The sequence below is a fragment of the Euprymna scolopes genome, chromosome 21 (genome assembly GCF_053919585.1).
Source record: "Euprymna scolopes isolate OS-2025 chromosome 21, ASM5391958v1, whole genome shotgun sequence".
In the NCBI taxonomy this organism is placed as follows: Eukaryota; Metazoa; Mollusca; class Cephalopoda; order Sepiida; family Sepiolidae; genus Euprymna; species Euprymna scolopes.
Window position 1 is genome coordinate 69,447,907 of NC_136502.1, and position 12,312 is coordinate 69,460,218.

Consider the following 12,312-nt stretch of genomic DNA (forward strand, 5'->3'; position numbering starts at 1 on the left):
GAAATGGGAGCTGGTTAAAGGTCAGGCATGTGGGGTTGCCCCCACATCTGGTCTTTGCTAGTCATAGCTTGCAGTATCTGCCGGAACAGATACTACACTTTGATCTTAGCCATGTGGCCAAGGAAAAGTTATATTTTGGACAAGTTTCAGAAAAGTCTAATGGATAGGTAAAAATTTATCGGGCAAAAAGTGTCATTATTTGCAATTTTGGTACATTTTTGACCCCTTATGAGCCACTTTGAATGCCGAATACCAGTGACAATGGACAAACAGTGCAGTTTCACACCTTAACACATTCAGCAACATGGGAAACCACTATATAGACATATAAAGTTTTTGTTGAGAAATATGAGAAACGCGCCAGAAGAAAGGGCGTTTTCAGCACAAAAAATCCCTGGAGGACAAAAACCAGACTTTTGCCAGGGTAACCCATACTGAATTTATATTAAGAACAATGCCCTCCACATTTTGGGCAAGTTTCAGAAAAATCTAATGGATGGATCAAATGCTACGGGACAAAAAGTGTCATTTTTTACCCCTTTTGAGCTCCTGCGGGCAAAACAGGATTTTTCGAAAAAAAAAAAAACAATTTTTTTACTATGCACATTTATATATTAAAATATAATTTGTGACAAAATTTCAGGAAAAACTAATGGACGGGTATCCGTCAATCATCCGGACTTAACAGACAGACGGACCCATTGAAAACATAGGTCCCTCTCTGATAAATCGGGGGACAAAAATGTTACTTCATATCCCTTGCTTAAAAAAAAAAATAAAATGTAAATGTGTTACAGACCGACCGATGGAGTGACTTGCATACGACTAAAAATGCCTTAGCATGGAAGGAGAAACCAAGGAAAAGTTACAAATGTAAGTGCAGCATCTATTAAGAACAGATACTACACTGTGATCTTAACCATGTGGCCAAGGAAAAATTACAAACATAAGTACAGCATCTATTAAGAACAGATACTACACTTTGATCTTGGCTAAAAGGCCAAGAAAAGGGTATTTATTTTCCCCCTACCGAGCAAATTAAGCACAAGGCCGATTTTTAATGTGAGGAGTGAAGGGGAAATGGTGACCAACTCCCCGGGGAATAGGGGAGCTGGATAGTGACAATTGGTATGAAGGGTTGCCCCTACATTGACCAAGGTCTTATATGTGGGGTTTCCCCCACATATGGTCTTTGCTTGAAGTATCTGCCGGAACAGATACTACACTTTGAGATATTAAATCCTTTATTCATGTTAAAAATACATTGAAAATCAACAATGAACAAAAAACTTAGGCACATGGACAACTCAAAAGGGGGGATTGTGGGAGTCGTTGGTCATCCTTGTCACTCCAGAACTAAACAAAATCAAAAGTTTCTCTCAGCTAGTATCTTCTTTCACCATAATACCGCATTCATCCTTTCATACTGAGGGACGTCCTACTTAACTCCCAATTTTTAAAACATTTTTTATTGACGTGTAAAAACAAAAAAAAGATAACAATAAAAATGGTACAATAATTCATTTGTGTCCAGCGCGGGGGGGGGGGGAAGGTGATTAGTAAGACCCTCCCAACCCTGTCTAGTTGATAGACTGCCCGTTTCACTAGGTTTGTAAAAGGAACCTCGCTTCTGCGGGTCAGTCTCTAAGTGGGGATGCCCTCTAAATGGGGGTGAATGGAGAAAAGAAAATTTTGTGGGTAAGGAATGAGGGTTAGTTTGTATTTCTTTCTCTCCAAGATGGGTGAAATTTAGAGGAGGGGGTGAAAACAAAAATTCCAAGAAGGAGGGGGTGGGGATCTTGGAGGCATCCTAATTGGGGAGGGATGGAATACACACTCAGCTAGCTGAGAGGCTACTTGTTTAATTTTACTTTATGGAATTGCGTGTTCCACACCTAGGCGGGGAACACGTATTCAAATTTGGCTCCTCTTCGTACACACAGACTTGCTACATGTATCCATCGTTTGGCAAATGCCACGCGATGCAGCCTTCTTCTATCACATCTGATCTTCACCTGTAGTTGGTGTTTAAAGAAAGCGATCATATCCTGATCAGAAAAAGACAACACCCTCCGGCAACCTTGCAGACATGACGTCCAAATCACCATTCTTGCCACGGCCAGGATCGTAACGTAGACTATTTGTCTTTCCCAGTCCCACGGCGGCCTCACATTGTCCACGACATTGGATACGGTAATTGAGTGAGGATGCTCAGGATCGATGCGAGCCATCACCTCGCTGACATACGACCAGTACCGGCATAGTTCGCGGCAATCGAAGAAAGCATGATCAGTCGTTTCTACAGCCATTGTCCCACAACCGGGACAATAAGGCGACTCTAAAAACCTGGAACTGCATTGTATGTTGTTGAGTGGAAGTGCATTTCGGGCCAATCGCCAGATCAGAGAGAACTCCAACTTGTTCAGATGACTCGAACCTGGCAGCCAGCTCCACGCAGAGCAGATCTCACTCTACTGCCAACCCAAACATGCGCATAGCGGGTTGGCAGTGGCCCCCTTCACTAGATCCCTGTGGAGTTCCCTACGGGTAGCAGTCACAAGGTCGCTGGACCTTGGTAGTCGTTTTAGTGCGGCTCAGCACTCTTTCATGTAGGTAGATTCTCCCTGCGGACTGCGACGGCTATCGATACAAGGGTCAAGAACGAGGTCGGGGAAGGCGGCAGTAACCACAGGGTGCATATAGTGGCTCAGGAAGACCAGCCTCTCAGTGTCTCGATGACACTTCAAGTCCGGCATTCCCAAGCCTCCCTCACATAGACGTTGAATACAGACCTGTCTGCTCACCCAGTGTCTTCCTCTGTCCCAAAGAAGCGAGGACAAGAGTTCGACAAGAGCTGTTAGGTGTTGTGCAGACAGGGGAAGTACAGTAAAAGATGAGAGGAAAGATGTAAGTGGCGCACGCCTCAGCTCTACCCTTTAAGGAAAGTTTCCTTGGAAGCCACGAATTGACTGCAGCCTCCACCTTTGACCCTACCTCCAACCAATTTTTGTCAAGCAGGAGACCCAGTCCGAACCACACGCCGAGGATCCGAACCGGGCCATCCGTCCAGCTGAAGGGTGCCAGGAGGTTGCCGTTGCCACTCCAGGCACCCAACCGCAGTCTTACCGACTTGCTACGGTTTATCTTGGTCCTTGTAATTCTTTTGTACTGAGCGAGCGCCTCCGACACAATCTCGATGTCTCTGAGGCTCGACACAAAGATTGTGACATCATCAGCGAACGTGGATACCTTGGCGGCTGAGCCACCGTGTATTGCAATTCCACGCAGCACCGAATTTGCCTCCCCATGTCTCAGCTTGTGGAGCAGGGGCTCCAAAGCCAGGACATAGAGCAGGGGCGACAGCGGACAACCCTGACGAACCAACCGAGAGATAACAAAGGGTTTTGAGTGCTTTCCATTGACTTACATGACGGCTGTGGGCTGTTGATACACCACGGAGATCCACTTGCAGAAGTACGGTTTAAAACCGGCGGCCTCTAAGATAGATGCCAAGAAACGATGGTCGAACCTATCGAAAGCTTTGGACTGATCTAAGTTGATCAGCGCGGTTTCGGTGTCATCATCTATCCCTCCTTCTAGGATCGTGCAGATCAGGTGCAAATTGTTCTGAATCGATCTCCCCTTCACAGCGTAGTTCTGTTCCAGTTCAACCAACTCGCTAATAACAACTTGCAGCCGATTCGACAGGACCTTGGCCAAAATCTTCAACTCTGTGTTTAGCAGAGTTATAGACCTGTAATCGTCTAACTCTTCCCCACCATGCCCGTCAATTTTCTTCAGCATTGTGATCACTCCCTTGGTGACTTGCCCCGGGATAAATCCCTGACCAAACCAATGGTTGAACACATCTGTCAGAAGAAGCAGAAACATGGGCAACAGCCTCAAATACAGTTCGTATGGCAGACCATCGAGTCCCGGCGATCTGTCACATCTGACCTGCTTCAGCGCAGTAAAAACCTCCCGCTCCGTCATCCGGCCCTCGCAACTAGCCGCTCTAGCCACTCTAGCCACCTCGAGGTGGGAAGAGTCAGCCAAATAGTCGCTAAACTCAAGGACCGGAAGATCGGGCTGCTGCGTAAAACGCTCCTCGAAATGTTCTCGAAACCCCTCGCAGATCTCCCGAGTCGATTCCAGGGTGTGTTCATCCGGATGTCTTACCTTTGCAATGTACTTGTCCGAGCCATGCCTAGAAATTTCACGACACGTGTCAGTGTTGGAGTTGATTGCTTCATTGCCTACCTTTCTAAGCCTAGCTCTGACTACTTGACCTTCATAACGCTCGCTATTCTCACGCAGAAGGTCCTGCTTAGCTAGTTCCTGACTAACACTATCACGCTCCCCCGTAGCCTGGGCTAGTTTCTGCTCTAGCTTCTTTGTCTTAGCCTTATCTAGTGCGAAGCGCAGGGCATACTTGATGGAGAAGGTTCTAATTTTGGCTTTTAGACCTACTCACCACTTACTTCCGGTAACCGCCCCCACTAGTGCTTTTTGAATTAATTCTATTAGCTTCTTTTGGAAGTCTTGTATCTCCAGAAGGGAGATGTTTAACTTCCAGTGAGCCACTAACTTAGGCCTATTTCCTAGCTTCAACCGGGCCATAACTAGTTTATGGTCCATATGGCCTAGCCAAGTGAATGTGGGACAAGATAAGAAGTCTACTTCGCCTCTCCTAACTAACATCCTGTCCAAGTAAGTGTTTCGATAAGAGGAAACGCTATTGGTTCACGTCCACATCTACCGCCCTGAATGCTCAACCCGAAACCTGTCGACCAGACCGCATCTAGCCATCAGATCAGCCAGGCTGGACTCGCACCTCTCCGATCCTCTAGCATTGCCTCCTACTGTAATGTATGTAGGTACACAGGGGGGCGCTAACAGGGGGAACACCGGCAAACAAGCGGTGCACAAAAGAGACAGCATGTAGATACTTGCGGTCGGCTCTCGGCTGAATAAAGTCTTAAAACAAACTCCGCGTTTGCGTTCTCAGTGAGAAACCCTACATGGCGACGAGGATGAGATCATTTCTCATAAAGGGGAAAGTTATTTAAACTTTTTCGCCGAAAAACATCGCGTTTAATAGAAATTAAATAGCGACATATTTCTACCTGCACACACGCATTTTAAAAATATGACATCTTATGGTAAAATCGACGAATTCTCGCCGAGTGGAGGTGATTGGGACACATACTCAGAAAGATTGGAGTATTATTTAGAGGCTAACGGAATACAAGATCCAGGAAAGAAAAAGGCCGTCCTTCTTTCTGTTTGTGGTGGTGAAACATTTTCTCTGCTGAAGGATCTCGTTACGCTGCACAGCTTAAGAGACAAAAGTTATGAGGAACTCTCGCTCTCGTTAAAAGAGCACTGCAACCCAACACCGTCCGTAATTGTTGAGCGATTCAACTTTTACATGTGCCGCCAACAAGTAGGTCAGTCCATTTCGGATTTTATTGCTCATTTAAAAAAAATTACAAAGTTTTGTGAGTTTGGAAATACGATAGAAGAGATGTTGAGAGATTTGCTCGTCGTTGGATTGATGGATGACTGAATCCGTCGGCGACTGCTTTCCGAGAGGAAACTAACATTTCCTTATGCCCGACATATAGCTCTTGCCATGGAAAGTGCAGACAGGAATGTTAGTGACATGGCAGCCTGTTCAACGTCCAATTTTACAATACAGACGAAAGTCAACCAGGTTGAACGGCCTACTCCACTACGGAGACGAAAACAAAGACCATATTTCCGATGTAACGGAAAACATTACCCCGACTCCTGTCGTTTCAAAGAGGCAACGTGTAATTTTTGTCACAAAACTGGTCACATTTCGCCAGCCTGTTTGACCCGGAAGTACAACGACAGAGCTGGAAATCGTAAAACCCACAAGGTCACCAGTGAAGAACCAGTAGACGAAGATACAGGCAGCGACTGCGCCTCGGTGCATAGGCTGTTTAACCTGCCAGCAAATAGCAAACCCGAGCCCCTGATGGTGTTGGTAGACATAAATGGTCGCAATGTCGAGATGGAGATCGACACCGGAGCTGCTGTTTCATTGATCAGCCACAATGCATTTGAAAAACTATGGTGTGAACCTGATAAGCCGGTACTTAAGCCTATGTCACAGAAACTAGCAACCTACACGGGAGAAAGTGTCACGCCGTGTGGTACGTGTCAAGTGTCGGTAGACTATGATGGCCGACAGTTTCGTCTGCCATTAGTGATTGTTCCTGGTTCTGGCCCTGCACTTCTTGGTAGAAACTGGTTACGAGTAGTGCAACTCAGCTGGAAACGCATCCATCAGCTGAAAGCAGTAAATGTTACACCTGCAATTGAAGACATTATTGCAAAATACTCCGATGTTTTCAAGGATGAATTGGGCGCACTGAAGGGTTTCACAGCAAAACTTAGTGTTGACCCAAAAAAAAAAGCCCATATTCTGCAAGGCTTGACACGTGCTCTTTGCATTGCGTGAAAAGGTTGACAAGGAGCTCGATCGACTAGAGTCTCTGGGTATTATCGAACCAGTACAATACTCAGAATGGGCTGCCTCTATAGTAGCAGTTGTCAAAACTGACCAAACAATACGGTTGTGTGGAGATTATAAAACTACAATAAACAAATATTCAAATCTCAACCAGTACCCTATCCCCAGGATTGATGATTTGTATGCAAAATTGGTGCAGGGAAAGAAATTCACCAAGCTTGACTTGAGATCAGCGTTCCTGCAGGTTCCATTAGAGGAAAACTCAAAGCAGTACCTTACAATCAATACACCACGGGGTCTCTACAGGTTCAACCGCCTCAGTTTTGGAGTAAAATCAGCTCCTGGTATCTATCAACGCTGTATGGACAATTTGTTGGCAAATGAACCACATGTCGTATGCTATCAGGACGACATACTGATTAAAGGATCATCAGATGCGGAACACTTGAGCACCCTTGACCTAGTGTTAGGGAAACTCTCAGAATCTGGTCTCCGTGTTCGTCTGGACAAGTGCAAGTTCATGGCACCCTCCGTAACCTACTTAGGCCATTGGATTGACTCCGAAGGCCTTCACCCTACAGCAGAAAAGATCCATGCCATCCGGGATGCACCAGCCCCACGCAATGTGACCGAACTTAAGGTTTTCTTGGCTTATTCCTAGCTAGGTACGTCCCCAACGTTGCAGATAAGTTGGGCCCCCTCTATTATCTACTGCGGAATGGTGTCTCTTGGACGTGGGGCACCCCCCAATTAACAGCTTTTCAGCGAGCCAAAGATGCATTGCAGACCACAAATGTCCTGGTTCACTATGACCCGAAGAAGGAACTGGTACTGACCTGTGACGCCAGTCAATATGGTGTCGGAGCTGTTTTGTCGCACATCTTTGCCGACGGTTCAGAGAAACCTGTTGCTTTTGCTTCGAGAACAATGTCACCAGCTGAGAAAAATTATAGTCAGTTGGACAAGGAAGGACTGAGTATTATCTTTGGGGTTAAAATGTTTCATCACTACTTATTTGGACGTGCATTCCGTATCATTATGGATCTTAAGCCACTTATCAGCCTCTTTAGCCCAACAAAGCCAACATTGGACACCCTTCCACCAAGAATAATACGTTGGTCACTGTTGATGAGTGTTTACGATTACACAATAGAATATAGGCCTGGTTCACACATCGTCACTGCCGACGCAATGAGTCGTCTCCCCCTGCAGGAAGCGTTAGATGTCCCAACACCAGGCTGCATTATACATCTCATGGATCACCTGGACAATTCCACCATTGACTCGACTGACATTTGTGCTCATACACACAAAGACCCCATCCTCTCTAAGGTTGTTCAAGCCACACAACATGAAGGGTGCAATCTCCCACATGATGCTCCGTATTTACCATTTCACGCTCGTAAAAATGAACTAAGTGTTGAAAGGGGGTGCCTGCTGTGGGGTTCACGAGTGGTAATTCCCCACCATCTCAGGCAGAGAGTGTTGGACGAGCTCCACCAATGCCACCCTGCCATAGTCAAGATGAAGGCCCTCGCCCGGACCTATGTATGGTGGCCTGGGATAGATGCTGACATCGGAAAAGAGGTGAACAACTGTTACCCTTGTCAGTGCTCCAGAAGCCTACTTGCTAAGGCACCACTACACCCCTGGGAATGGCCAGCTGAACCTTGGCAGTGGGTTCACGTTGATTATGCCGATTACAATGGCAATACCTGCTTGTCATTACGGATGCACACTCAAAATGGGTTGATGTCTATACCACAAGTGCAGCTACTTCAGCCACTACAATTGAAAGGTTGAGATGCTGTTTTGCTACTCATGGTCTCTCGCACATTGTTGTCAGTGATAATGGCCCATGCTTCACCAGTTCAGAATTTGCAGAGTTCATGAAACGGAATGGTATCAGACACAAATTTGTCAGTCCACATCATCAGGCATCAAATGGTCTAGCCGAACGCTCAGTTGGGCTGGTTAAAAACGGTATTAAAAAAATGTCGGGAGGAACTCTGGAAACAAAGATATCCCGTTTTCTGCTGACATACCGGACAACACCTCACACAACAATGGGATCTACCCCGGCAGAGTTGTTGATGAAGCGAAGATTGCGCACCAATCTGGATCGTATGAAGCCCGCCACCTCAAGTGTTGTATATAACAACCAAGAATGTCAAAAGTTTCACCATGACAAATCTGCCCAGATGCGTTCATTTGATGAAGAGCAAGCAGTATTTGCACAGAACTTTGGTTCCGGATCCATGTGGTTGGCTGGTCACATTCTGGAAAGAGTATCTCCTTTATCCTTTCTAATCAGATTGCAGGATGGCCGGTTGGTTCGTCGTCATCAGGATCACATCAGGTCTCGCCATTGTATCACCGAGCCAGCACCTCAATCCCCAAGTGAAAACAATCTAGAACGCATTTTCACGGAACTAAACATGCCTCCAGATATGGCAACACATCGACAGACTCCATTGACACATGAGAATTCGCCCGATTATGAGCAGCCAGATAGAGAAGTGAGTGAGCATACCCCACTAGCCCTGCCACAACGATCGGGCCGTACAATAAGACCACCGAATCGTTTTAGTCCGGATTGACTAAAGATTGAACAATTACCTTTTATTTTTTCTTAACTTTGAAAAAAAAAAAAAAAGGGGGGGGGGGGGGTTCAATGGTCACATACTGAGGCAGAATAATCCTCGACCACAAAAGGGTCACAAGGGCAGTCTACCCTGACCTTTTTCCATGATAAATGGACCTTTCTTTTTGGGGGGGAGATGTAATGTACGTAGGTACACAAGGGACGCTAAGAGGGAGAACACCGGCAAACGGGCGGTACACAAAAGAGATAGCATGTAGATACTTGCGGTCGGCTCTCGGCTGAATAAAGTCTAAAAAAAATCTCGGCGTTTGTGTTCTCAGTGAGAAACCCCACACCTACCTTATCTATCTCGGGGTCTAAGATGGTGTTCACATCAATCCAAGCACTACCCGCTTCCGACAATCTACAAATGCGTCAAGCTGACTGAAGAATGAGACCCTCTCACGAGCAGTGCTGGGCACATGAACCGCGATCACCCAAAACACAGAATCTTTTACGGCAACATCGGTCACAACCAGCCTGCCCACTGCATCCTTACGTTGACTGTCGCCGACAGGGTACGTTTAACCAGCACAGAAACTCCCTTCCCCAGCGGGCTACCATATGCTGAGAAAACGTCAAAATCTTGGGCCAGCACCTGACAGTCCACAGAGGAAACAAAATGTGTCTCCTGAATCACAGCCACATCTACAAGAGGTCGTGCTGGAGGCGAGCCGCCCGGCCCGATGATCTCAAGCCCCTTGCATTCAAACTAGCCAAATTCAAAGCCATGGTACCTACCTTAGGGTGTGTCACAATCAGCTCCGTAGTCAGCCGGGGAGAGGATGCCGACGTTATGTGCCATGCTCAAGATGGTCAGGTTTTTCATGTCCTGACCTTCTCTCGCAATGCCGCCAATGTCCAAAGGATAAATTAATTTCATCGCCCTGTAGAGTGACGGATGAACCAACACTGGGACCCTTCCCTTGCATTGTTTTGACAGTTCATCAAAAGAAGGGTCATTTTTCTTCACCAGTTCGATTCCTGAAAATGCCCCTTCAGCGGCCTGCAGCCTTGTCCACAAGTTGGTCTTGCAGGCCTCTGGAGTTCTGACAAAAGTTATCAGAAGTGGGGCGTCCGAGAAATTTGAGGGGATATTTACATCTTTCCCCTCTATCTGTTTGTAATCGAGCAGAGGTTTTAAGTTTTTCCTCTGCCTATGGGAAATGTCTGTTGCCACAGATAGAGGGTCTACATAACATAGTTCCTCGGAGGCAAAGGCTTTTAATTTGGTTGGTCTGCGAGAAGCAGAGGAGTCTCTCCCCTCCCTCAGTTCATTCTTTTCCTTTTCTTTTTGGGGTGGTAGCTCAGTTTGCATTGGTGTGGGGACGGGTGTTTGTGTGGTGCCTGGTGTTGGTGCTGGTGTAGTGTCTGGTGTTGGTGCGGTGTCTGGTGTTGGTGTGGTGTTGGTGTGGTGTCTGGTGTTGGTGCGGTGTCTTGTGTTGGTGCAGTGTCTGATTTGGGGGTGGAAGTGGATTTTGTTGTTAGGGTGATGTATGTTCACAGGGAGAGAGGGGGCCACCTTTTCTTCCCCTTTTCTTCTTTTGTTTTTCTTTTTTATTCTTTCGAATGAACCGGGCAGAGGTGAGGTTGAGTTCCTCTCCCTCTCACATGCGGATTCATCCTCAGAGGAGCACTCTTTTCTCCGCTTGATCCCCTTCTCGATTGGTGTGGGAACCATTGGTTGTGTCTGCTCCTCTAGTTGCTGCTACAGCTGTTTTTGTTGCTGCTGCTCTAGCTGGTGTTGTTGCTGCTGCTTCTGCTGCACTTGCTGCTTTTGCTGCTGCAGTAGTTGTTGTTGCTCCAGCTCTTTCCATGGCATCTGCTGCGATGGCTGTTGTTGTTGCTGCATTTGCAGAGGCTGCTGCCTCAATTTTTGAGCTGGTGGTGGGACGGTGGCAGAAGGGATTATGGGCTTCCGTTTTTGTCTCACTACCGTGCTCCATTCCTCCTCCTTGGCCTCCTGGGTGGTTTGGGTTTTCCTTGGAGCTGAGATTGGTGCTGTGGTTGCAGGGGTTGTTGCCGCCTGTTTTGGCGCGGGCGCTGTCTCAGGGGTTGTGACCGCCTTTTGGGTCGTTTGATTAGGGGTTACCCTTTGGGGCAGCTCCTAGCCATGTGGCCCTGCTTTTGGCAGAACCAGCAGTGTGGACGACGGCCCTCCACCACTACCGTTATGCTGGCATCCTTGTATGTCAGCAGCACTGGTATCGCCTGAACACCTTCCCTCTTCAGCCTCATTACTATTGTGTAGCAGCCCAGGTGAGTCCCAGTTTTTGACCGTACTGGGGTCACCTGTTCCACCTCACCGTACTGGCTGAAGAGGCATCCTAACAGTTCCGCAGGTATTTGGGTTGGCACATTAAATACCTGCACCTGAGTCCTTCTCTTGCCCTGGTATTCAGGTATTAGTTTGACTCTCCCATCCTTTATTTCTTGAAGGGGGAGTCTCTACGCATCGTCCTTGGTGGATAGGAGGATGTCCCACACGGTGAAGCTCCTCTGATACAGGTATAGTACTGAGATGTTAAGTTTGTGGAGGAGCCCCACCATGTCTTCCTTCTTTATCCCCAGGAGGTGGTTTTCCGGTATATCAGAAATGGTGAAGGACAGGACTCTGCCCTCAATCGCCTCCCAGGCACCCGATATGGGTTTTATATCTGCCCCATCTATGTATTGTCTGTACTTTGTCAGGTACAGGTCTCTATACTCTTGAGGGGACAGTTGTTTTTCTATGGTCTTTCCCCACGCAGACCCTCTTGGTGGTGTTAGTGTTGGTATGGGGTCTTTGGTGGGGGTTAAACCGTTTTTGTGTCTTTTATGGAGGTCGCCCCTACCTGTTTATTGGCAACGCTTCCTGCCTCCCCAGATTTCTTAGTCTGTCCTTTTGTGGGAGTGTCGCTTTTTTTTGGGGGGGGGCTCCTTTTTCAGTGTCTTTTGTGCTTGACTCTCCTTGGTTAGAGACTTTTTTGGGAGCAGCTTCCCCTTTTGGGGAGTCGACCTCTTGGGGAGCATGATCTTTTTTGTTTACTTTGAGGCCATCTTCCCTTTCCTCTTTTGTGAGGTCCAGGTGGTATGCCCTCTCATTTTCTTGATCTGCCCCCCTTTTGGGGGAGCAGCCCTCCTGGGGAGCGCTGTCCCCTTTATTGTTCTTTTGGCCTAGCACCTT

The 12,312-nt window shown here is 47.2% G+C and overlaps 1 pseudogene; it reads right to left on the reverse strand.

Moving 5' to 3' along the window:
- Nucleotides 1-869: 869 nt before the first annotated feature.
- LOC145243234 (U2 spliceosomal RNA) lies at nt 870-1,013 on the reverse strand (annotated as a pseudogene).
- Between the last annotated feature and the right edge of the window lie 11,299 nt (nt 1,014-12,312).